At 42.1% G+C, this 26,008-nt stretch overlaps 1 long non-coding RNA gene across 12 annotated transcripts in view; it reads right to left on the reverse strand.

The window, feature by feature from the left end:
* Positions 1-336: 336 nt before the first annotated feature.
* Positions 337-26,008, reverse strand: part of LOC129211956 (uncharacterized) — an 89,080-nt gene continuing 63,408 nt past the window's right edge. For 5 of the 12 annotated variants that reach the window (XR_008579020.1, XR_008579026.1, XR_008579021.1 and 2 more), the window contains 4 exons: positions 11,528-12,974; positions 8,034-10,521; positions 2,373-7,280; positions 337-721 (listed from right to left, as the gene is read on the reverse strand). This is a non-coding gene — a long non-coding RNA (uncharacterized LOC129211956). Of the gene's footprint in view, positions 722-2,372; positions 10,522-11,527; positions 12,975-26,008 lie in introns of all 12 variants that reach the window. The other 7 variants (XR_008579027.1, XR_008579029.1, XR_008579024.1 and 4 more) reach the window with 7 other exon arrangements.

Below are 26,008 nucleotides of genomic sequence, written 5' to 3' on the forward strand. Positions count from 1 at the left end.
AACCAGCCGTTCCTCCTCATTCTAGGTGCCTGTCTGTCTTTCAGGTAAATATTTTTTCTTGCTGACCTAGTGTCATGAGCTTCCCTAGTTAAGATTAGTCTGCTAAATCTAGTCAGACAAATCCATACATGCTGATATTCCCTAGTTGCTGATGGCCTCGCATTTTGACTGTAACCATGGTGCTGCTGGATTTATCATGGCTGCATGGCACAATGTGTATCTCATTATTCTTTCCTGGCAGCTTTGTATAGCTTTTATTTAGCTGTAAAAATAATTTACATTTTTTGAGCATCTGAATTAAAGATAAAATAGAACTATGACATCAAGAGCTGGAGATTTTATGCAAATTTATTTATAAATATAAATCACATTTAGAATGCAAAATTACACAAATGTCTTCTACAAATCGCCCGTCTCTTAAAGAAATAAATTCTTTACTTTTTTAAGAATAACGCCATAACATATTATCCACATAGTTGCAACATGAATGGAAACTCGGTAGAAAATCCTGAGTGAAAATTGGGTACCCTGGGTTGCCGATGAGATCGGTTATCTGACAAGGAATTTTTTCACTTCTACGTCACTGACTTGAAATGGCTCCAGGTCCCCAGCCCGTGGCACTCTCCATCAGCTGCCTCTGGCCTGGGATGAAGTTCTGGCTCCAATGAAGTCACTGGCAAACTCTTGGTTGGCTTTACTGGGGCCACGGTGTTGAGCTGTGCTGAGTGACGTACAAGAAACGCAGTGACATCACGAGTCCACCTCATAGTGCTCACGTACCCACATCACACACACAACCCAAAAGTTGTGTTATTCAAATATTCCAGAATAACATTTCTGGGAAAACCCAGCTACTTGCATCTAATTCCAATACACCCAAGCATCATAAACCCAGCTGATTTTTATTGTCTTTTCAGAAAGGTATAGAACATACTTTTTAAAGTGGGATACAAGCGATGGGTTTTTTCTGACTATAAAGCTACTTTGAGCAAATAATCTAACAGTAGTTAGATTAGTTTTGATTTCAAAATGACCACATATTGTGAATAAAAAAATGGCTTCGTAAAATTTCTTTAAAACTTTTGACAGTTTCTCTCTGCTCTAACCTCAGGCTTTTCCTTTTAGCCGCTTCTGGTGCTCAGTTATTTTAACATTGTCTCCTCTTACACAAGGTCTCTGCTTTATATTTGTGGGGGAAAAAATCAGTAGTTGTTTTCTTGACTTTCCAATAAAATAATCCATAAGAGGTCTCGGTTTTGATGAACAATTTTAGTATAACAACCCTTATACTTGGTGGAAGCAGCATCCAAACCATCTCAGAAATCTCCATCCTTCCCATCCTTCTGCCATGCTGAATTCTCCACTCTGCAGTCCTATTCCCATTGTACTTTATCAAAAAAAAAAAAAAAAAAAAAAAAAAAGTGGAGAATTGTTTCCTAAGGGAAAAAAAGCATAAAGATATTAACTGCCAATGCCCTGCTCTTAGTTTAGCATTGCTTCCACGTTGAGGCCAAAGAGAACCTTTGAATCAAAAGCAACGCATAAAATTTCTTATCCTTTGGTCAGAAAGCAGTTCTGCAGGGTTTCTGCTACGCTGAACCTGTGCAATCCACACCACCCAAATGTTGTCCACCTGCATTTTGCTATGCCTCGCAGATCTCTTGTAGACAAAGTCAGCTATCATCTCAGACACGATAAAATAGTTATTTAAGCATTTCGTACCAACTGACGTGCGATTTAACTGTGCCTCTTGCTTGCCACACAACGCTGCGTGGCTTTCTGTGCCTGCCAGCTTGGGGGGAACCCAGGCAGCGGCAGCCTGCCTATGGAGCCCTTTGAGTTTCAAAAATAATTTTTAATTATAGATTTGGGCATTCAGCAGCCAACAAGCTGATCCGGACACCCACACCTCTAAGGACTTGGTAAGACTGAAAAACTCAGGTTCCCCCCATGACTATTATCACACGTGCCACTGCTTCAGGGGCATCCCTAACTGCTTGTAGAAATGGTACCTCGATACCGCAGTCAGCGACAGAGTTGGGAGCACAAGGAACAAGCTCAGGTAAATTTTGCCTTTCAATTTGTAATAAATAACACATGGTTTAAATTTGGGTTTTTTGAACTTTGACTGCTGAGAAATCGCACAGGGAAGAAACTCCAAGATTACAATAGAAAATATTCATAATCATTTACATGGTTAGAAACTTTCTGTAGATGGTTTTAACCGTCCCACAAAATTCCTTAAAAGAAATGTAATTTTTGGTTAAGTCTCATGGAACAACCTAAAGCACAAGTAAAATGGATACTCTGGTGCATTAACACTGAGCGCATACTTCTAATTTTATACATTTAGTTTATCAGAAGTACAATACCTTTTCCAGTCAATTATTGCATCATCAGCATGCTCAGAAGGTGCCACGGTACCACATTAATCTCGATATTTGCAGGGCAGCAACGTTTACTGTGAAAAGCAGGAGAGGGAAGGTACGGATGTTCAGCATCACCTCCTGGCTGGTACTGGACCAAATGCATTCATCAGGGCATCCGAACGACAGAGAAGAAATGAAGACATGAAAAAGAAAAGAAAAAAAAAAGGAAAGGTGTATGAATGAGAAATGTCATAATTAAGAAAAGCCCAGTTAACTGGAGACAGGTTTAACGAATATAAAATGGTTTTACATCTCAGGAGGGAGCAATACTCTTACAACCTCAGACAGGGCCCGAGGCCCCAGTCAGCGAGGAGTTCGAGTGCTTCGGTCCCATCGCAGGCGATTGGATTTAAGCACATGTTTAAGTACGTGGCTGAGCGGGGATGGTTTGCGAGATCTCTATAAAAGCACAACCTTCCATTCTCCCAAACCATATGGGTTTGACTTCCCATATGGAGTGACAAAATAAAAATATATTCTAAAAATAGTTCTCAAAAAAATGCACTGGCTGAAGGCTGCTTCCTGTGCTACAATTTGATTAGCCTCGTGTTTTATTTCTTCAGCAGCGATTTCAATTTATCTCTGATTTGGAGCATGAAAAGCTGCTTTTATAGTTGTAAGCAGAGGAGAAAAAGGCATCCGGGAAGCAAATATAGAGAGCTCTTCTGGCTTTATAGGAGCTGCAGGAACAAGTAAAATGATTTTAGAGCAGCAGAAAACAAAGTGATGTTGGGAGATGATCTATCTTTGCAATCTGTATTTAAGCTCCCTGTCAGCCCCTCCGCGAGTGCAGAACATTACAAATTCTGCGCAGCTCCAAAGTAACCTAAAGGAGCCAAAAATTGTCAGTGCAGAAATCCCCTCTGTGGAAGGGATCTCTGCCAGCACGGCTCCCGCCCGGCTCGATGCGGCGGCCGCACGCGGCTCCCTGACAGCTCCTTCTGTCCACCGCGATGCAAGGAGCCGGAGGAGCCGCTCCCTTGGTGTCTCGACGTTGATGGATGGTATCAAATGCAAACATTCCCATTTGGGCTCTGCTCTAAGGTGCCTTCTTAAAAATCATAAACTTTTTTTTTTTTAAAGGAAAAAAAATACTGGGAATTTTAAATTCCTTCCCACTTCAGCTGGGTCAGGGAGCAAACCACCAACTGAGTGCCTGGGGAGCTGCTGGTGGCATCTAAGACCTGAAACCGCTGGCTTTGGAGGAGGGGAAGGAGGAAAGATCAGTCTTAGCGGGAGTCTCCTACCATCAAGTTCTTACTTGGAGACTCAAGAAGTAAGTCTCACAGCTGGGATTAACAGGAACTACGTTCCCCCTTGGCGTTGGAAGACAGCTGGGGAATAGCACCACAACACAAACACGAGACATCAAGTGAGCATCCCTCAACAGCAGCTGGATCTTGACCAGACGAAGGGCTGAGGAGCCCTACGCTGGCCATGAGGTGTTTCTGTGCTGGGTCTGAGACTGATTCAACAAGGTGTCTCAACACAGATCCTTCCTTTGGAATCTGCTAAGAAGCTCCTGCGACTCCAGAAGTTCCCCACGGATGCCCGGGCTTTGCTGCTCCCTGGTTTAGGTTGCTGTCTTAGGCTGAAAACCGGGATTTAACACCCAGCCCTGCTCCGGTGGCAATGCAAGCATGTCAAACTGTCATTTATTTTTCTGGGCTATCCACGTCTACCCAAACCGTACGCATCCCTGTCACCTCTGAGAACCCAAGGCGAGGTAACTGCTCCGGTTAGAGACGTACCTTTCTCATCATTTATGTCTTTTGTCCAAATCAGTAAACAGATAGATAGACAGATAGATAGATAGCAGATAGACAGATAAGTAAGAACATTCACATTCAACTTTCCAGGATGATGGAGTAAGTCATGTCTTGCTTTTCCAGCATTTCAGTTTTTCCACATCCGCAAGTTTGCTTCTTTTTATGCAAATAATAGCTGTGGATTTCCTGCCGGCTTCTGACACTGCTTCAATAACGCACACTCTGGGAGAGCTTTCTGTCCCATTTCTGGGTTAAAATTTGTTGCTGTGGTTGCAAAAGCGAACTAAAACCAAGAAAAATTGTGTTTGCAAGAAAACCGTGCCCCTCTCCTGGGCACGGGAGGGGATAGCGAGCACCAGTGCGGTGGGACAGAGCGGGCAGAGCAGCTCCCGGCTCCTGTCCAGCCCAGAAGGAATGAACCACCGGTGAGGGACCAACCCCTCCACCAGCCATTTGCACCAGCCGGGTATCTGGAGCAAGAAAAAACACCCAGACCGATGGCCAGGACCCCTGCTCCGGGCACCAGTCAGGCGCTCGCATGCTCGTCTCCACGCCACAGCCCCAGAATCTGTGGCAGTTCAAAATAAAGTTAATTTGGGGTTTTTTTTCCTCTCTCTCTCTCTTCAATCTATTAAAGCTTTAGGAATGACTTTTCCAATCTGAGCGAAAGCTCTAGATTTACCCTTAAAAGAGACTTATATAATATCTAAGACATATTAAAACCAAAAGAGGGAAAATAAAAGATATCTAGAGTGGGAAGAAGCTGAGCTGTAAAAGCTTTGGAAGAGAAAGGATTAGAAGCCAGCTTTTCTCTAAAGAATTTATATAGAGAAAATTAAAAAACCCCCACACTTTGGAAACAATTATTTACAAAGTTCAAAGTATTTGGCACCCTTTGCTTTGGTAAGATAAGGGGCGACAAATAACATCCATAGTCACAAGAAGTTAGCCCAATTACTTCTGTCAGCAAAACTAATTTTACAAAAAAAAAAATATATTTCTTCTAGGAAGAATGCTTCTCTTGCTTCAAATTCATTTGTACATTGCTAATCAGTCTCTTAGCAGTAGATTATAAGTGCCTCTTAAGCCAGGAACCGGCGGATCGCCCTGGGTGCAGCCAGCGGTCTCTTCTCCAGAAAAAACCACGATTGAAGCAGAGGAGAATTTTGCCTGAGGAGGTTCACTGCAGGTGGTTGGTCCCATGTCTGTAACCTGCACCGTTACAGGAACCGTTAATAGACGTGATACACCACCAGTCTTCAGAAAGGTGATCTAGGACTATTCTGAGCTTTTTACCTCGCCATACATCTAGAAACGAGACGGCGTTTCCAGGGCTACATGCCCAGAGAGTAGGGAAGAGTCCACCTGCCTGACAGGTCCTATAACGCCCATGAACCCCAAAAATTTGCTCCAAATGATCCGAAAACTCTCTGAAACATCCTAAACCTGCCACCTGCTTAAACCCGTTAAGGCAATGTAAATTCAGAAGAATTTAACTTCAGGAAAAGCCTGCTCTGCTGCGCTTTGCACGGAAAAGCGTCAGAAACAACACGCCTCGGGAAGCTGCCTGGGAAATAAAGGCAGCATTTAATTCACACACAGAAATGCTCACGTGTGCAAAGAAAATATTTAGATGATTAAGAAAGAAGATCAGCTTCCAGCTTTGGATATTCCGGGCAATTCTCTGATTGATTTGTGCATAGGGATTCCACTGAAGAACAGAGATTAGAGGCGTCTATGGCCAGTCCGGACATTATAAGAAAGCATCTGACAAAGCTAGAAATCTAAATCCTGCACCCAGAAAAGGGGCTAAATTCTTTAAGTCAAGTTATTCCATTTTAATTCCTCGCTTTCCCCAATTTTTTTGTTCCAGAGGCTTTGTGGCAATTCATGTCAAAGAGGTAAGTAAATGTTTTCTTGCACCGTGTGGAAGATGATGTCAGGCAGTGATGGAAGTGAAATACTGACTTTGTATAACTGTTTGTACCTCAGATGGAATTGACTCATTTTGTGAGATTATAGAAAATGCATTCTGTGATTATATATGCCCCTAGAGGCCTCGTGGAGGTGAGATTATGCGTCTCACAATGTTATTTTACCAGAAAAAAAAAAAATGGACTAAGTAAATAAAAAATCTGCAGGATGTGACTTCATCATGCACTGTTGACATCTGCTTATATGATTTAAAGGATGTTACTATGAATATCATAGTTGCTAATGTAAATGATGAAGAAATCATAGGTCAATCATATAATAATAAATATTAGCATAGGTTTCCCAAGGCCAGAAACGGCTGAAATGGTAATTGGAATTATGATTTTTCTCTTGAATTATGTGACACTGAAAACACTTTGGTCGCTGCTGCTTTCCTGGAACTGCTCCATTAAAGCCAAGCAGATACACTCTCCAATCTTTCTCATTCCAAGAAATAATGTCACTTTTTCATGAGGTTTATTTTTCTTTCAGGTAGGCACCCACCTCACCCCGTACGCTGTATTAAGGTGCTGTGCTAGAGGGGTGCGTTCAGTTGCACGTACGTGGTCGCTGCTGCTCTGGCGTCACCTGCCTCGGGGTCAGGTAGAAGAAGACGTGCACCTTTACAAAGCCTCGTGACTGTGCTGCGGGCACAAAGTCAGCATCTAACCACGTCCTCAGCCACCAGCCTCTTCCCTCTTAAACACCAGAATGAAGTGCTCTCAAAATGCGTTAATGCAATAGTCGACATGTGCAGTTTGATGAAAGACTGGCCCAAACAATATGGTTTAAATTGACAAAATACCTGAAACTCATAGCACTACTTACGACACTGCCGAATCACCCTGGACACGCGGAAGACACAAAAAAAAACGTGGCTGCAGCTTTAGCGTAATTCGTTTAGGAGTTATCTGGCAACACCTTGTGCAGAAAAAAAAAAACAAAACCCGGTGCTGCAGAGCAAACGGTTCCTTCCAAAGGGCGAGGGGACCGACAGTCACTCTTGAGCACTAAGTGTCCTTCTTCACCTGCCTTCCCCAGCTCTGTACATCACTCCCCGTGATGAAGGCTGCGTGAATTTGTCCCAGAGCGGTCTGAAAGTCAGGAGCTGCCACATGAAAATATTTTAAGTAACAGGAGTTGCTGGGTGATTACTATATTACCTGGGGATTCCTGCCAACCGCTGCGTGCGGTGAGCTTTGGAAATGCTGCTAAATCATATTTTTACAGGGGGGAAAAAAAAAAGCCATGATATAATCCTGTAATGCTATCTGAATCTTGTCGGGCGGTTTTCCTTTAATGCTTGTAACTCCTTACTGATGGGAAGCTCATAGCTGAGCAGTCATGTTCTAGCTGGTGTCTAACGCTGGAACGCTCCGTATGAAGAAATTCGGATACGCCACGAGTATTTTAGCGTGGTTACACAAAAGTCTAAAATTAGGTCATAAATTATATAATCTTGCAAGGAAACAACAAATTTAATGACTATGCCAAACCAGAGATAAAAGCTGAGGAAGGAAATAGCATCTTTCTCATTAAATATTAAGGATCAGTTCCTTCAAACATTTCCCAGTGATGAACTCTGTGGGAGTTTGGCATCTGTATTTGTGTGTATTCTATAGAATATGCTTATACATCATAAACAAGCGCTGAATGTGATTTATGGAGCGCACACACATAGTAAGTATATTTATAATGCATAAATATATTCCATCAAGAGCGGAGAAGGTGATTAGTGACAGTTTCCGAAGAGGTTTAATCAGATATTGTGATGGCTTATTTCCAGTGCTGCCCCAAAAAGGGTTTTTCATTATAGGGCACTGAGAAATAGCGGGTAGAGGCATCTCTTTTTCACACTTACAGCGGCAGCAGATATCACAGACGTAGAGATCAGCTCTGTGCATCCTCGGTGGGATTGAAGAACCCTGTAAAAGAAGAAAGATTACCGAGTTATAACAACGGATTTGAAAATTCCCCGCAACCTTTGAATCTCTCCCCTTACGCTACCGTGCCCTAGTCTTTCCTCTAACCTCACACAAGACAAATCTGATGTGATCTATTCGAAATAACGCAGGGCTGAGGTCTTGGGCGCATTCCCTTAAAAGTTTGACACGATTCCCCGGGGACCGATGGCCGGTGCTGATGTCCTGAGTATGTTAATGAGAGGGAAGGAGAATCTCTGATGGAATAAGCCAGATAGCGCTCCCGTCCTTGCTGTCCTCAAAGCCTCTCTGATAACCATGTCCCCTTTTTTTTTTTTTCCCCAAAGATTTGAGTCATTTGTGGATTGACTATATAATCCTTGTGCTGAAGCCTGGGAAAACTGCTGTTGATCCCCTTGGCAAATTCTTATCCTAAAAAAGCATGAAAAAGAGTACCAAGTAATTTCAATTCCATAAAATATATTAAATGCAGCACACAGGTATGTAAATGGGAAACTCCATAACTGTAATTTGCCCATTTAGAGCCTGATCTAAAGGCTGTAAAAGTTAATTTGAACTCTTTTCATTGATTTTAATGGCCTTTAGATCAGGCCTGCGTATCATGTTTGTTTCAGTGCAATAGTACATTTATCTAAACCATGAATTATGTGGATTATTACACATACAGATCCATTGCTTGTTGTCCAAAGGCAAAGCTTGTGAAATTTATTGACTCCAGCAACACAAGTAAAATCTAAATATCAAAAGAAAGTCCCAAATAATGATTACACTTTTAAAAAGTGATATAAAAAATGAGGAGGCCTTCTTTTCATTATATACTAATACAGTCTAAATGTATTTTAAGCATCATGAAATCCAAATGGAATTTCTCACAATTCCTCATTTCTGACTGCAGCAGTTCAACAAAAAATTAGATGTAAATGATTCAAAACCTCTTGAAGAAACAACATTTTTTTCTAATTCGAGGAGAATAAAAAAAAAAAACCAAAAACGTTTCAACCCAAGCTCAGCAAGGGATAACAGTATTACAGTCGCTGCACAGAGAATTTAGCCACTCATAATTCTAAATCCTTCTCAAACGCTTTATTGCTATAAGGTGGCTAATACCAGCCTCTACACAACAGGGCTCCCATAGCATTAACCATGAGAGATAGGCTTCCAGAAAGAAACTATAGCAAAGTAATTGTAAATCTCTAATGATGCATAAAACCAAGCTGAATTGGTCCTGAATTCTCAGCATAAAAGAAATGAACCATCAGAAGAACCAATTCTGGTGGCAGTATAACATACCCCGGTGTGGAAACTGTTTATGGTGTTTGCTGCAGTGGAAATATTCCTACTAATATGCAAGCAACACGAAGTCATTAAAAATGTCCGAATGCTGCAACTTCTCATGATACCATGTGTGACATGAAAAACAAATCATTAGCCAAAAGAAAACCTCATCTGTACCAAAACTATTCACCGCTTTTCTCAGTCGTAGCCGGTTGTCCGGACGATGAATTCAGCGGGTTCTGCATGTTTTTAAACCCATCTCGCAAGACTTTCAGGATGATGCTGTGCTCCGTGGCAGGTTCTGCCCCACCGGGCTGGGCTGTGTTGGAGCTCTGCACGTCCCCAGGTGCTCAGCTGAACTTGGACTGACTATGTGGGCAGGAGACCAGCCTGAAGCCTCCTCCCCCTCCCCTGCTTTGCTTGAGAGAAGACCTGTGCTGCACCTCCAGCAGCGGCCTTCAAGGGTACAAGAGCACGGCCATATACCGGCGGGACAGGGCTGTCCCTGCCGGTGTGCCAACGTAAACCCAAAACCTCCCATTTTCTTAGAAAGTTTAGTCAATTCCCACTGGATAAGCATCCAATAAAATATTTAAATCCATAGTTAATGATACCATTTAATTAATTAATGATGCAGTCCACACACTCTAACAAGGAACCCGGCTCATTCCAGAAACCTCAATGCACAAACCTGGACCTTCACCCATTAATCCATCACCGTCCAGAGGCAACTTGCTCCGGAAGCAGATTAGATTGATTATCTGAGAGACCAGAAATCACTTACTCATGCACAAACGAGGCACAGCAGGCGCAGAGGTTACGCTCGGTTCCCCACGCAGCCTTACCCAGAAGCTTCAGCGTGGACACGAACACGATTTCTTTTGAGATGAGAAGCCAGTCTTACTTTTGCGTCCAGAAGATCTCTGGCTTTTTTTAGACACTGTCAAGAGGTATCGCAAGGGATGATGCTTTTCTAGTGCCGGGGCATCTGTCCACCGAGAACTAGATTGACAAGGCTGGAACTGTTGGGTTTGTTTGTTTTATCATTTCACAACTCTAAGAGCCAGACATCTGAAAGCTCGGATACATCGTTGCACGGTGTCAAAATCAACGAAGGCACAGATTTGAAATCTGCATACGTGGACAAAAATAGGGCGTATCTGAAATTAATTAAAATTTCTAGGCACTACCTAGAGAACAATATTTATCCGTAATAAGCATGCATCAATGTATATCACATTTAGCGCATGGGGTTTAGTGAAGTTGCAGTTTTCAAGTCTTGTATGTAGGACTCTAAGGCTTAGCCATGACTTTTCATTTTTAAAAAAAAGTATTTTAAAAAATTCTTTTATAAAAAAACAAGATGCAAATGTCACTGATTTAAAGACAAAGTAAAATGAAATGAAATGCAAGCGACCCACTGGGGCTTTCTATGCTTGCAGCTGCAACTATCTGCATCACATGCTACATGTGCAGTATACAACATACCATAACTATGTATAGGTGCTACAGCCTTATCTATAATCCCCGTGGAAATTATGGGACGAAAAGGTAAACAATTTTGTGAGGGATTTAAAAAAGAAGCAAACACCACATTGATTGGACTCTGTCCCTATTGCGGTTAACGACGTTTTTAACACTGACAGCAGTAGAAAAAGTTAGGATAAGGATAAAAGGTGAAGAAATTAAGTTTCCCTATTAAATATCCTCCTTGTACATATATATAACAATAAGGGAATGGAGAAACCGATGAAAGAGGGGAAAATCACTGCAGGCATGAGAGAAAAATGAAGTAATTCACACTGCTACAAAATTCATTCACATCGGTGAGGTGCTGGCACTGTGAGAATCTTTTTTATTTACTTGTGAGCGAGGGGTCTTACCCTGTAAGCAATTTTTATGGCTGTTCATTTTGCAAAACAGTCCAAACTACTTGACCCACTGCCCTGAGGATCTCACGGCAGTAAGCGCTATCCAAGATACTCCATCTGACACCTCTATATTCAAAGGTACCTCCATTTTTTCCAATCAAATCAGAACAACTCTAATTAAATTTAAACGAGAAGCTAAAGTGAGATGAATGGTTTATAGGTGCTTCATGCTTCCCTACATTGATTAATAGATAAAGAATTCATACCTCCACCAAATTAGTTGACAAACCCTGCTGTAATTTATTCCTGGTACACGATGATCTGTAAGCACGGTGCGCTCTAGTAGGGACTGAGCTCCAGCTCCCTCTAAATATATTTTGTGCTGGTTGGCTGCACCCACCAGGTATTTACATTCCACAAATCTTGTCTTCGTATTCGAAGTTTCTCAATATGGTTTTCATTTTAAATGAAAGTAGCAGTGGTTATCCTTGCATAGAATGCCATTAGTTGTGAATCAGGTTTGCAGTGCGGGCAGTCGCATCAGACCGTGCTATTTCTTGGTGCCCAAAGAACTGCTCTGCTGAGTTTTATTTTTCCTTTTGTTTTCCCTGATGTTGTCCTGCATATTACTCCGCTCTGCAAGTGAGCAGCAAATGCAATTTTCTTTCACATACGGATGAAATTTTGCTAGAGCTGTGCATTTGCCACTTCAAAATCAGGCTCTTTAACCCCAAAGCCGATCCAGAAGATGCCTGCCTACTTCTAAAGCAGAGCATTACAAGAAGAAGGCATGCCAGGGGCTGCACCAGAGACTGCCTGTCTGCCCTGGCCAGCAGCGAGCCCCGGCCACCATGGACCAGGCTGGAGCCATCCAGAGATGGGCTCCAACTTCCGGACACGACACCGACTGAGCTTATTTTAAAGGAGTTTACTTTTTAGACTAATGCAGTTCAGGTTAGGGTATGAACCAGCAGCTGGCAAGAGATGTATACAGGATTTAATCTGATTCACCAATTATTTTGCAGTTCAGATTTTACAAGGGGCATCCAGCCCTTGAGATGTATATCCCTGTGTTGGAAAAACAGAAATCAATAAATCTATTCAGAAAAACATAATTTCATTTTGCTTATGAACCAGAAATTGAGATACACATATTTCTCCCTCCCCACTCCTCCCTGACTTAAATATATCCTGTGTTATATAAGTAATTGTTTTGAACCCACTCTAGGACACAGTCAGAGACATGACTCCAATAACACATTATCAGTAAAACAAAGCAAAACAGTTTCACGTCCCTGCTGGGTTTGTATATACACTCTTAAATGAGCAGATTCTCTCGTTATTCACCCTGATCTGGTCATTGTATGCTTAGTCACAGCTGTCACAACAGGTGCCCGAGCGTCCTCCCCCTTCATGGCACTGTGTTTTCTCGCTAGAGTTTGTTGTCAAGTTCCTCTGCTGCCTTTCTCTGGTGACTTTGCTGTTCCCTCTCCAGCACCTCCCAGATTCAACTTCATAATTACTCCTGAAATCATCCAGGGCTGGCTGACTCTGGATGCGACGACCCTTCATCTTCAGCACCGGTTCTTCTTTACAAGTTGATGTTCTTCATCCCATCACGTGAAACCAGTGTATCCATCAACTTGGGCCGTGCTTTTCTTGCCTGGACCTTTCTCCATCTTTCTTGATCCCTCCGGTGACCAATTCTCTCAACTGCAATGCACCACAATGTATTTCAGAATATACTTTGGGACTATGCGGCATTTAGAGGCTGATTCCTCCACCAGAACAGATTATCTCCCCCTATGCCGAACGACAGCAGGAGTCTCCAGTGAGTTGAGGATTTCCAGATGGGGTCTCGCCTGACATTATATTTAACATGAAAATTCATTGAAATTAACATTTATGCCCCAAGATATCATCTCTTCGCTTTTGATTCTCTCTAACGTGCTTCAGCGGTGGTTTGGGGTTCCCAAAACTGAGTGCAGAACTGCTCCCCTCCTGTTCCACCCCTCTTGCAGCAGATTTATGTACTGCATTTTCCCACTGAGCTTAGCACTCATTGGGGATCTTTTACTGCTGAAAATCCTGTGAGTTCTTAAATTGTCAGCACTGTGCTACTGTGCACTAACAAAGTTTATCTGATACAACAGCATATCAAACATTTTTAGTTCCGTAACAAATGTTTTCTTAGCTGGAAGCAAGTCTCCTCTAATATTAAAGTACCTCCAAATAAAGAGACAATTTTATATGATTTTTTTTGCTATTGTCTTCAAGGAATATAGTGTAGGTTGAGGGCAAAATATACACAATTCAACCTCTTTTATGTTTTGTAGACATCAGAATTTAGGGCCTGATTTCCGAAGTGCTATAATCCATCAGTCCCACTGAACTGTAAAGGCTGGTGAGGGAGAAACTAGCCTGAAAGTCAGCTATGCCACCTAAATCAATCCTCCGAAGCACTGAAAAGATTGGGCCAAAACATAAAGGCAAAAGCTTTCTACAATTTTACTTCAATAAAATTACACAGGAGCAAGGAAAATACCCAGCTTTTGACTCACAGAACAGATAGATTCAGTACAGTACTAACACCATTTAGTTTGTTTTCTCCCTAAAACCCCATAGTTAGGGGTTAAGACACACATTTATATCTCAGGTTGCATCCATTTGGGATTGAAATCTTTTTTTTCCCCAAACTTACTTTTACACTACCACCTTCCCTGTCCTACAGCACGGTACAACATCCCCACAGCAGTTACAACTGCTTGCAGTTGAGAACAAGGTATTGCAAAAATCTTTAATGCATTACTACCATTTTTAAGGCAATTTATTAGCTGACAACCAAAAGTAGAGGCAGTGTCACATATTCATACACATTTCTGTTGGTCACCTACACTTCTTTAAAGAATTCATCCTCTCTATTACTACACTTTACAGCTATTTGGACATATTAATTAACATACTGCGCTAAATTGACTTAAATTCTTGCTGCCTTAAAACTGAATAGAGAATTCATTTCTCTCTTTCTTATTGTGCCTCTTTTCCCAGATTACTTTAAAAGTAAAGTAATTATTGTTGGGGTGTGTGGCTTGACCCTTCCCTGGATGGGAAATCTCCCAGGCTTGCATTCGATCACTTGCTAAACTGGAATGGGAGCAGCTCATCTGCTCTGCTGTGGTGCAGGTCTGCCTGAATGCAGGTACTTACTGCTCTTAAAGAAAACATAAATCTGCAATAAATTCAAGGAAATTAATAGAGGTGAACAGTGATTCAAGGAGGAACAAACCAGAACTGAAAGCTGGCGTACCGCGAAACCAGCAGTGCAAAGGAAGTCGAGGAAATGAGCTTAGCCATAGCTTTTTTTTTTTTCTTTCCCCCAACCTTGTTCTAATTGCTTTAATTTATGGCTTTATTTAACTTACTTTCTCCAAAAATCATCGTGCAGAATAAAAGAAACCTCGAGTGCTGTCTGCCGAGCTGCAGCTGACCGGCAAGCATCACTTCAGCAAAGGTAACAGGACGGAATCACTCCCGTGGGGCAGAAAGCAGGAGTTTCACACCGACTCTCAGTTTTACACAACATTTCTGTAGCTGCAAAAGCTCCATGTTCCATATTATTAACCTCTTTCTATTCAAGGATCCAGAAAAGGTGGCTGTGTCACCTACCCAACCTGAAGTTCAAGACCTTTGCGGGTGAGGCGACATTTTAGAGCGTGATAACTACACAAAACCCTTATCAAAGATCGTCAGAGAGTTGGGATTACCAGTGGTTATCAGTCAATAATTGTTAGAGTAACTGACGGGTAAGCGGTAACCCTTCACATGCAATTCTTCTGTGGGAATGAGAAAAGCAGCTGGAAGGATTTCGTAACAAGAACCTCGCAGAGCTCAGAGAAATGTGATGTATAAACAGATTATTATTTCCTGTGGATATTGATGATAAATGAACTGGATTTGGTATGTCTAGGAAATATCACCGTGTTCTAAGCCATCTGAACTCCCCGTGGCTCAAGGTAAAAACCTCTCCTGTAACTTATGAGAACTCGGCATAAAGAAAGCACTAAACATCTGGGTCACTGGAAATACAAAAGTTGAACATTCCTCTTGTGCACTTTTCATTTAATTAATCTTTCCCACAGGTTTTCAGGGTAATGAGTCATTGATTATCGCAAGGAGTGCTTTATAAGGTAAATTAATTCATATAAGAGAAACAATAAGAAGCGCTAAGTAGCCAGATGAATAAATAACATGTGAAGCGTGTTGGTCATCTGGTTGCAAGCCAGCCCCAGGGGACACCCGTATCTGCAAATCAGCTACTCAGTGAGTACTACCAATACCTGCACTCCTCTTTCCCCATCCTTACCTATACCTACAGCTTTATAAAATATGAAAAGTCCCCATAGAAAAAGCGAAAATAATCAAAACTTTATTCCTCTGTTGGAAATTAAATAACCTGTAACAAGATGATAGCTGATTACATGAGACAACATAATGCAAAAAAAAAAGGCTTTTCCATTTAATTTAGAGAAAAATCCTAGTCAGTGCATGGTCACTCAGTTCGGTGTAATAAACAGCATTTCTAAAAAGAAAACAAAGCAGGAAGAGTGGAATACCTACATTTATGGTTAAAAAGAGAAAAAGCTGATATTTGGAGAAGTTGGTTGTACCCATGAAATTAATTTTAAAATACTTTTATGGGCATGGGCCAGGTCTAAAGATATTACCTGGCTCTCTACAGTGCTTCCAAAAAGATTAAATTCTAGTGAAAAATACAGTGGAACAAGAAACACGCTCAATGCAAAGACAAAAATGAAGCCACCTTCCTCCTTCGCACATGTCTGGTTCTTCTTTAGCTTAAGTCACATCAGGTATATATCAATATATTTACACAGAACGTGGTTTACCAAGCCAGTCAGCAAAGAGTACGTTTGCAGCTGCCCTTCAAGAATGACACACGGGGAAAACTACACTGAAGAAACGATGTCATTCCCCATGACCTTACCTTGAGACTAGTCACACTGCAAACTAGCTTGGATCACAAAAGATTTCGGACCACCAAAAATATTCAGGAGATGGCAGAGTTATAGTTTATGAAGATCCCAAACTCCCTGCAGTGTTAAACTGTATAAATCCAGAGTAAATGTTGCCTCGGATTTTGACCGTACATGGAGCATATACCTTGATGGTTTTCAACACTGAGAAGGCTTCCCATCATGCTGTGAGGATATTTATTTGCATCAGTCTCATTTTATCTCTGCGAGACGTGCCCTTTGCTGTCCACAGCCTTGGAAACTGAAGTTTAGATTTTTTGCCAGAAACATGCTGTGAACATCCAAGCAAGGAAAGGTAACAACCACCTCGGTTTGCAAATATATATTTCTCCCATTCATACCACTAGAGAAAAAGAAAGAAAAAAAAAAAAAAAAAAAACCCTTTATGCAGGAAAATATTCATAGAAATCACAATGTGAGCAGGGGGGAATGCTAAATTCAAGAAATAAATTAGTCATTTATAATATGCGCTCAGATCTAGCCCGACATGTGCTATTAACTCATTTTACACTGCAAACCTCTAGGGGCGAGAGCCACATCTTCCACTACGGGACTCGTACAGTCAAATTTGAAGCACATTAATGGTACTCACCAAGCACTAACACGATGAGACGGCCCTACTGAGCAAACTCTGAGCCCACGGCACTGACGTTGGGTAGAATAACTTCCATTCATGTAAGATCCTTCTTACAGTAATGAACTGTTATCAGGCTAATTAGAAACCCCAATTTGAAATACGGTGTTTAAAAAGTAGCAAGGATTCCTTTCCCTGCCTGGAGATCGCGGGGTTTTCCAAACAGACGGATGGATTATAACGAGCCATTGTGCATTATTTTCTGTTTGTCAGTGACCTAGTTCCCAGGCTGGCTGTGATACTGAAATGGGAAACTAAAGCTTGGGGGGTAGATCTTCAGCTGGAGAAATTCAGCCCTGCTCGCTGTGTCAGGACACAGCAGGCGGAGAGCATCACCCAGTCAACACACAAACCCCAGAAAGTTTCATTTCTTGGCTTGAATGGAAGGAGAAAGATGCCTTTCCAACATCAACACGCAGGTGAGTAGGAACATATTTACAAACCTGAATTTGGGGGTGACTTCTATGACAGAAATTTGCGTGCCTGTCTGAGACAAACAGTATAGATTTTAATTTTTGACCCGGGACTGATTGCACGATGAAGTTCAAATGGCTGTTGACATAGGGCTTTTCTCCAGGTTTGTTTGATTATTACAATTAATATAAGCATGCGGTGAGAATACTCACAAAAAGAGCTGCATTCTGCCTTATTATTATCTTGGTAAAATATTTTTTATTTTCTTAAAATTGCTTATGTTGCACGCTGATGATCCTTGCAATGCCTTACAAATAATGCATTTATACATCATTTAAATCATACGTTATAATTTATAGGTTAGTTATTTTATTTTGGTGTCAATCAAAATCAGAAGCTGTATGAAAGAGCTTAGATTAGGAGAAAGAGATTTTTTCACGGAAAGCTTTAATAAACTAATGATGATATTATAAGAGCTATCAGAAAAACCTGCCATCTGGTAATAAGCTTCTTCCTGTTTATTTAAATGGTCCACCTTGTCCTTGTTTGTAAAAAGTTAATAATTACAGCGTAGTTAAACTTCTGCAAATAGGTGAGTCTGCACTGGATAGAACCTCCGACACTGAGCTGCAGCCTTACCTAATCAGGGAAGAGCAGATACTGAGATTTCAGCCTTTTTTACTGCCGCCTACAACGTCCTTCTGAAGAGGTATTTGATGTTTTGCCCAAATAACTCATGTAAGATGGGCAGGGTGAAGACGACCACCCAAGCCCCATCCCAGCACAGCCACAGGGTGGTTGCGAATCGGTGCTGTCTTTGTGGACACTTCAGTACTGATGCTGCTGGGTCAGCACAGACAACGGCACGTACAGCAGCCGAGCGGGAAGGCAGAAAATCACTGTAAAGTAATTTCCTCCTAGCTGTGCCTTGCCCTTACTCCACCAGGCTGGAAGCTCCTGGACGGTGTCCCGTGGGTTCCAGCGGTCCCCAGAATACACACATGAGATAGTGGTGGCCCTGCTAGGCAACTACCATTCAAAACTTCTTTAATTAAACATTTTTATTTACATTTCCTTTCCTGTATTTGTCACTGAGATCTTACCAAACCCCACCAGGTGAGAAATGAGCCATCTGACAATGTCGCCATGAACGTGGCTGTATCATCAACAAGGTTCTCCTCACACGCATGGCTTGCAGCACACACTGGACAGAGCTAGCCAGGTGCTAGCTGGCATTAGGTTGCCTTTGAATTGCTGTCAAGCAGCTACTGTGTGTCCCCATAAAAAGGTTCTTCTTGAAGAACCAACTGTCCCACCAGCATCCTAAAATCCAAAATGTAGCCATGTGCTCCAACCCCAGGGGAGCACGGTCATCCTGACTGCTCCTCTCAAAAGCCTCCCAGCAGAAACCGGGACAAACACGTCCCTGAGTCCTGGAGATTGCACAAACACGACAGCTACTCGCTGCTTGCTGCACGTGCCACGGTGGTTAAATGCTGACACTACTTACTGCCTCCCTCGTACCTGGCAGACCTCTGGCAGCTGTTGATAAATGTGATTTCAGGATGGGCTGTGTTAGATCACAGATATTCGTACTTGTAAAGCCACCTACTGCTGTGACGCAGCCAACCACGGCCATATGGACCGGTGGGAGCACCGCTGGTTACACGTGCAGGTGGCCCGTTGGTCAGATTTGGCAGCAGCACTACCCAGCAGCCCTCTGCGCTGCGTAGGGTCACCTCCATAAATTACACGCTACCCCTCATCTCTTCAGCCATCTGGAGGCCGTCCAGCTGGACCACGAGCACAGATCATCCACCCCTTGGCATCGCGGTGGTAGGCAACGGTAGCAACACAGTTTGGGCAGCACAGGATGCCAAATGCTCTCCGTGGTAAAGGGATGCTCTCGGAGCAATGCAGGACACCAGCTCAAATCATCTCAAGACCTAAACGAGCCCTGGTCTTTCCACCACCCTTAGAGGAAGCGTAAGGGAACGAGTCCACCTCAACTGACATCAGCCCTTCTGCGTAGAGAAATCTAGGTGCTTGGGAAGCAAACTTTGCTCTTACAAAGAAGAAAACACCTCTCACACCCATCTCTCCCAGCATTTTTGCTGCCTAGAGCAAATTATTGTTGCCGTTGTTGCTTTCCTGCAGAAAGGAGCAGGTTAGCTTATATGATTTAGAAATATCATTTGCCGCCTTCCCCACAGATGGCAAACTCTTTGGTTTCCGCCACCACTAAACATACAAATAAATCCAGATATGATCTGCTAACATATTCAAAATTATGTTTGGCCTGAATATTTTTTTTTAGCTTCAAACATCAATTTCATTTCGTAATGAATACATGCTTCATCTCATAACATTCCATTTTTCATACATTTAGCAAAACTGCTTAACTGATATATTTTTTTTTCCAAAACAGCTTTATTCCTGCCCTAAAACCATGCAAATCAAAGACTCTCACACTTATATAATGTGCAGAATTCCCTACTGTTGGTTCAATCGCTAAATTATAAAACATTCATAATATCTACATTTTCTTACAAAATGAATTCGGTATTCCGACTTTTTTATGAAAAATCACATTAAGATACACAGACAAAATTTTACAGGCCTCTCCGTGCAGCTATTTCCATTTTCATTTGCTCCCCTCTCCGAAGGACAACCTCCCCAGCTCCCACCCATGCGCTCTGCACGCCGGCAGCCTTATCGGCGACAGCGGCGAGGCACATCCAGCCCTCACTTCCTAAGCTTAAAGCCCTTTGCAATTCTTGTCTGAGCGGTTGTTCGCTGAAGACAAGAAGACTTATTCCTATTCATCCCCTGCCTAATCCACCTTATGAGTTTACACCTCACCTACCCGCACATTCAAGGACCCAGAAATACGAAATATTTCCTACCGTGTTTTAAACCCACATCCTCCCGGATACAAGATAAGAGCTTAATAGCTTTGACACTGCGCTGTTTTCATATTCATGCATAAGTTATGGATACAGCAACAGATCAGCACTTCTTTGTGCTTCTCATTGGCTCTGGTTCGCTGCCTTAAACTGTCTGAGTCAAGGCCACGTTTTAATGCCATAGACGCTCTATTCAAATACCAGTATGACCACATTTTAAAAGCCACCCTGTACCACTTCATTGCCGCAGATGTCCTTTACATCTGGCAAGGGCCGTTTCTCTGCATGTCAACAGTAATTCAGTTTAACAGCTGTCTCTTTTGACAAGCTTAGTGTCAGACTCTAAAATGACAGGGTGACAGTTTTCCTTTTCTTTAACAGAACATAGTGCAAATTAACCGTTTGAATGCGGGATCACTGAACGCCTCCCGAATACAGTTTTCAGAGTCAACTGAATAGGATTTAGGAATTGTTGGTCTTAACAAGCAAAGCTGAAAACCTGTAGGGTCTGACAAATCAAGGCACTTCTGTACCTGAAATCTAAGTGCTTGACGCCCAGAAAACCTTGAATTGAGTGGAAATAAATGTCAGAGGTAAACACTGGGAATGTGAAAACTGGCATGATCGGTACTTTTCCTGTGTTGCATAAATACACAGGAGAATTTTCTGTATATTTAGTTACAGTGCTGGTTAGTACAGCAGCTAATGGTATCGTGTGTATCAGCTTTCAAATGGCATGCCGTACACACGCATGTTCCGCAAATGCCAGACGAGCAAAAGCGCTTCTCGGCGTAATTTCTCTAGGACTAAAACTATGCCTGAGATAATACTGTACGTATTAATGATTGAAACCTTTAGCATGAAAACCAGCTTGTGGACAGTAACAAAGTGCCACCGTGATTTATGAACAACCAGTAAATGCTACAAAGACATCGCTTTAATCTGGTGCAAGAGTGAGCTTTATGAGGCTGGCTGTATTAGGCTCACATAAAAGTGAATTAAAAAAAATATAAACATTACGCTACACGTATTTAAACCACATATTGATGTAAGTTGTACGGTGAGCCACTTTGTTATGTTTGTGTTATTATACCATGGCTGCCACAATGCGGAGGAAGGATGCCTCCCTGATCTGGTTCTTTTCTATTGAAACCAATGGCAGATCTCAAAGTAACTGCAGTGGGACTAGTCTCCAGCTCACACAATTTATGTTAAAGAACTATGAAAGCCTTTCTGCTATTTGTTCCTGGGCAAGCAGTTACATCTAAAGCACCACAAAAAAAAAAAAAAAAAAAAAAAAACCCAACAAAACAAAACACCCAACCTGGGTTGAAAGGATGATACAGAGAGCGTAACATTTAAATGCCTTTAGTAATTGCTTTTGTTTGCTTATTTATATGTCGCCGTAAGTATTCGTATGTGCTACCCATTGCCATAACATCTGGGCATCTCATAACATTTAGAAAGATTCACACTCAAATGCCTATTACTGTCTCTAAAAGGCATGCCCATTTATATGAGCTGAAATGGAGATTTCTCATTTCTCTCTCATAACATGGCCAAGTTTCTCCTCTTTTATTCAGCTCTTTCTAGCACGTAATTGGTGCTAGACCTGCAGACCTGCAAAATAAGTCACTTATTCTCAACCAGTCTACAGCCAGGTCTCTCATACAGTAAAACTTGCGTGTCCCTGCTCTGCAGGAGCTGGGACAGAGATGCTGATGGTGCTGACCTCCCCACTGACTCTTTTCTTACCGACGTACGCCGTCTGTTCGTTTCCATAGCCCGGGAATTCATACTTTCATAGCCAGAGGTGCGCCTCTGTAAAGGGAACCTATCGCTAGCATTTTATTAATACATCATGAAGCTAAGTCAGCTGCAAACACATATTTTTAGCGCAACATCAGCCCCACGGGAGCGTGCAGGTTGCTGGGTTTGGAGGGGTAGGTTGCTATTAGTATTGCTCCCTTAGAGCTCAGCTACACAAAGCATATATAATCATTTAAAATACTTAACCTCCTAAAACCCATCATACTCCTGAAACGCTAATAATTCTATAACTTAAGCTAAACAGAGTACTATTCAGCTGCAAATTTTATGGCTACTATCTCCACCTCTTATGAAGTGTGAAAAGAGGCTTCATATCTGTCAGTCTTTTCTCAGAAATGACTTTCGCTGATTACTTAAACTTTCGTTAAATAAGCTTTCCACAAGCTGTAAAAACAGAACACAGTAGGGAAAAAAATGGCTCTCTTTTAAAAGTGCTGTAAAGTCTCTTTTTGAATGAGTAATTAGAAATGTGTAAACTCTTTTATGGATATGTGAGAAGCACACACAAAAAATTTGACATTCCATGCAAGTATTTCTGTGTGCTATCAAATTTCATTGTATTTCGCAGAGACCAAAACTATACAGACCCAAAATACACATACATTAGTGGACATGGGTTATTTGCCAAGAAGGAATTTACATACAGTACAAGTAAAACATCCTAATTTAAATCTACGACAATGGATACTCACATTCTTAAAGAGAAATCAGAGTTGTTTGTCTTTCCGCTCATATTTATACAGATTGCAAAGCTGTTGACAGAGCACGATTTGAACTGGGCCTTTCCAACTGCTTACTGTTATTTTTATTGCCATTGTCAGCTATCTTTTCCGTATCGAGAATCGAGCTTAGATGAAGGCGTTCTGCTTTCCCGAACCCACACACGAACACAAAGAGACGCCGTGCGACCCAGCGGTCAGGCAGGGAGCGGGCAGTGGGGAAACCCAGGTCCCACTGCTGGCGCCATCCCCTTGAAAACTCCCCAAAATCCTTAGTAAAACCAATGCACATTCCTGTCTTCATTTCCCCCTGCGCACACAAGCCGTCCATCCCCAAACCAGACTCCGCAGATGCTCCGTGACCCCTTTGTACCTTCATTGCTTTGGGTCCCCTTCCCTCCCCTTAAAAGTCATGTTATTTGTACTGAAAACTTGCTTTGGCTTTGAACCTCACGATCAGCTCCACGGCAGGGGAGGGGGGCAAGTATCTTCATCTAAAAATAAGTGAAAGAAACGTATAGACACAGGGAGATGGGTGCTACCCCTGTGTAATTTCCCACCTCCCTGGGAGAGGGGACAGGGCATCTCGGGGACACCGAGATGGAAAACCTCCCCCCCTCCAAACTGGTAGGATGTTTGCTTGAAAAGCCGGTGGATGTCACGCTGTGTACACGTACTGTGCACTATAAATAGTAATGTCTTCTATGCTCCTCTCCATGGAAAAATCTGCAGGAGGGGAAATAGTCTCAAATCTGTGTAGTTTTCAAGCCAAAGAGAGCCAGCCTCATTCTCTCCTCGGTGGGGAAGCCCTAGGTAGGGGGTATGACCCTCCAACCCCCCCCGAGTCAGAGGAGCCAGAGGAAAAAGCAGGTCCCAGCTAACGAATCTAGGGGTGAAGACCTGCCCCCCACCCGCTCCCCAACCTCCCCGTCCCCGGCGGGTCCCACAGCCGTTTGCCTCCCCCCGCAATGAGCAAACTCAGCCCCTCTCCGAGGAAGGTGCATCGTTACACGGGTGGCATTAACTGCCTCACGCCTCCCGGCTCCCCAAAGCATCCCTGGTTGAGAGGAGCGCACCCCGAAGAGCGGCTGCTGCCAGACGCTGCTCCCCCTCCGAACCCCGCGGATTTCCAGCACGGAAACGGTGCTGAGCACTCCCGAGGAGAGCAAAGAGCAGAGCACTGTGCTCCCCCTTCTCGCAGTAAAGATATTAGCGCCGTTATTTTTTTTTTTTTTTTAAACCCCAAGAGAGTGGTTGAGACCCCACCTGCAAAGCTCAGTAACGCTGTTGAGGGCAGAGCAATGCCACCAGCCCCGCTCCCCACCACGCCGCCCCGAGCGAGTTCCCTGGCGAAGCCTTCACAGGCGCAATCCGGTGCCAAGTCTGTTATAAAACCGACCACGGCGCGAATGTGTTTGAGTAGAAGAACAAAAGTATGAGAAAGGGGAAAGCTTCACACATCTTTAGTGTGGAGAATGTATTTGGTGCTTCCAGAAGGTATTAGATGGGGTGATACAGGCAATTTATTGTTTTGTCAATACCTTTTATTTTGATTTAACAACTTACAAAACCCACCGTCTATCTGTAGCACAGCCTCAACTTTCTTTACACAACCCTGCTTAACTTGCAAACACTTTAACTTTCAGGTCAAATCTCTGTCATATTGATAAATGGGTCTATTTAAATTTTTATCACTGAAGAATTCTCTCTGGTGTCTTTTTCACTATCAGATTTCATGCACAAAATAACGGGATACTTATTATTTTCTGTGATCCACCACACACGCAAAAGAAAGAGTCGCTACAGAACGCACAGACGTCGTGGTGAAACACCCGCAATTTGTCCGCGGTAGTATCATTCCTACAGACATTACATATGAGAGAGGCACGATATATTCAGAAATAACGTGGAAAAACACAGGGCAGAAAAAAACCTGCTATAGGATATATACACTATCTGCAGATTAGCCCTGTGTTAACAAGTAAACGAGTCAAAGTATTTTACACTCGCCCTCACGAGGCATTACTATGCACGATATAGAGGCCCCGGGTGCAGTTTAATCTTATTTGGCTATCTGACTATTGCTTCATTAAGCAAACCAAGAAAAAAAACATCTGCAAAGTCAACAAATTTTTAGATATTCTTGTAAATAATCACCTGGTTTTCCTGCCAATAATCAGGACCGAAAATATAATCCTTGTAGCCCTAAGTACGCTATATATGTTTAACCTTTACTTTAAAATGGTATTAAATGCTGAACGCTGTGGCTACTGTAAAGATAGTAAAAACAGATACTGTAGGAATATAACAGGGTTTAATGACAAGTTACAAAGAGTTCCACTGAAAGAAAAGCAAGAGCCAGAAAGGTTAAATAAACAGAAACCACAGTGCCGCCCATCTTTCTTACATTAACTTTAACTATAAAGTAAAATTTCTGCTATATACGAGTTGATTTCCCAGATCTGTGCATTAAATATTTACTTCTAACTATAAACTTATGTGAGACCCAAACAAAAACTAATTTGCATTATTAATGATGCAAGAAATGTAATGCTCGGTCCCTTAAGATTTGTAATAAAGAAGAAAATGTTAGAGATTTACTTTCTTTTTCATTTTAAAAGGCAAGTTAAAACGATAAAACTTATTTAATTAACAGAGACTCTATTTATGAATTAGTTGTTTCTGCCAGCAAGAATGTTTTTTAAAAAAAAAAAAAACCTGTCTGAAATGAGGCTGAGACTACAAAGAGTCCATTTTCAGCTTGGGAGTCTCAAGGGAAAAATCAAAGGGTTTCTTTCTTTCAACAGTTTGGGTGAGATGATATTTTGAGATGTTGACAGCTGCCAAACTGCAGAACCAGTGAAGAACTACCAAACTGAAAATGTTTTTATCTTTTTTTGAATTTTTCTCAATATCCAGCTCAACTTCCATTTACAGCTCACGACTGAAATTTCTACTCGGTTACAAGGTTTTTCCCCTCCTTCAATGCTCGCCTCTACTGCTTTGGGCCAAAAATGAACTCTCTCTCTCCTAAAATTAACCATAAATAACAGAGAACCATTATTAGTACCTATTAGTAGTGTCTCTATTATAGTAATGTATTAATTGTCATCCTTTTCTTCCTTCTTATATGCTCAGTGTGGAACCAAATTTCAATGGTTAATCACCTTAACCATCTCTGTCATGCTGAATG

Source organism: Grus americana, chromosome 12 (genome assembly GCF_028858705.1).
Source record: "Grus americana isolate bGruAme1 chromosome 12, bGruAme1.mat, whole genome shotgun sequence".
In the NCBI taxonomy this organism is placed as follows: Eukaryota; Metazoa; Chordata; class Aves; order Gruiformes; family Gruidae; genus Grus; species Grus americana.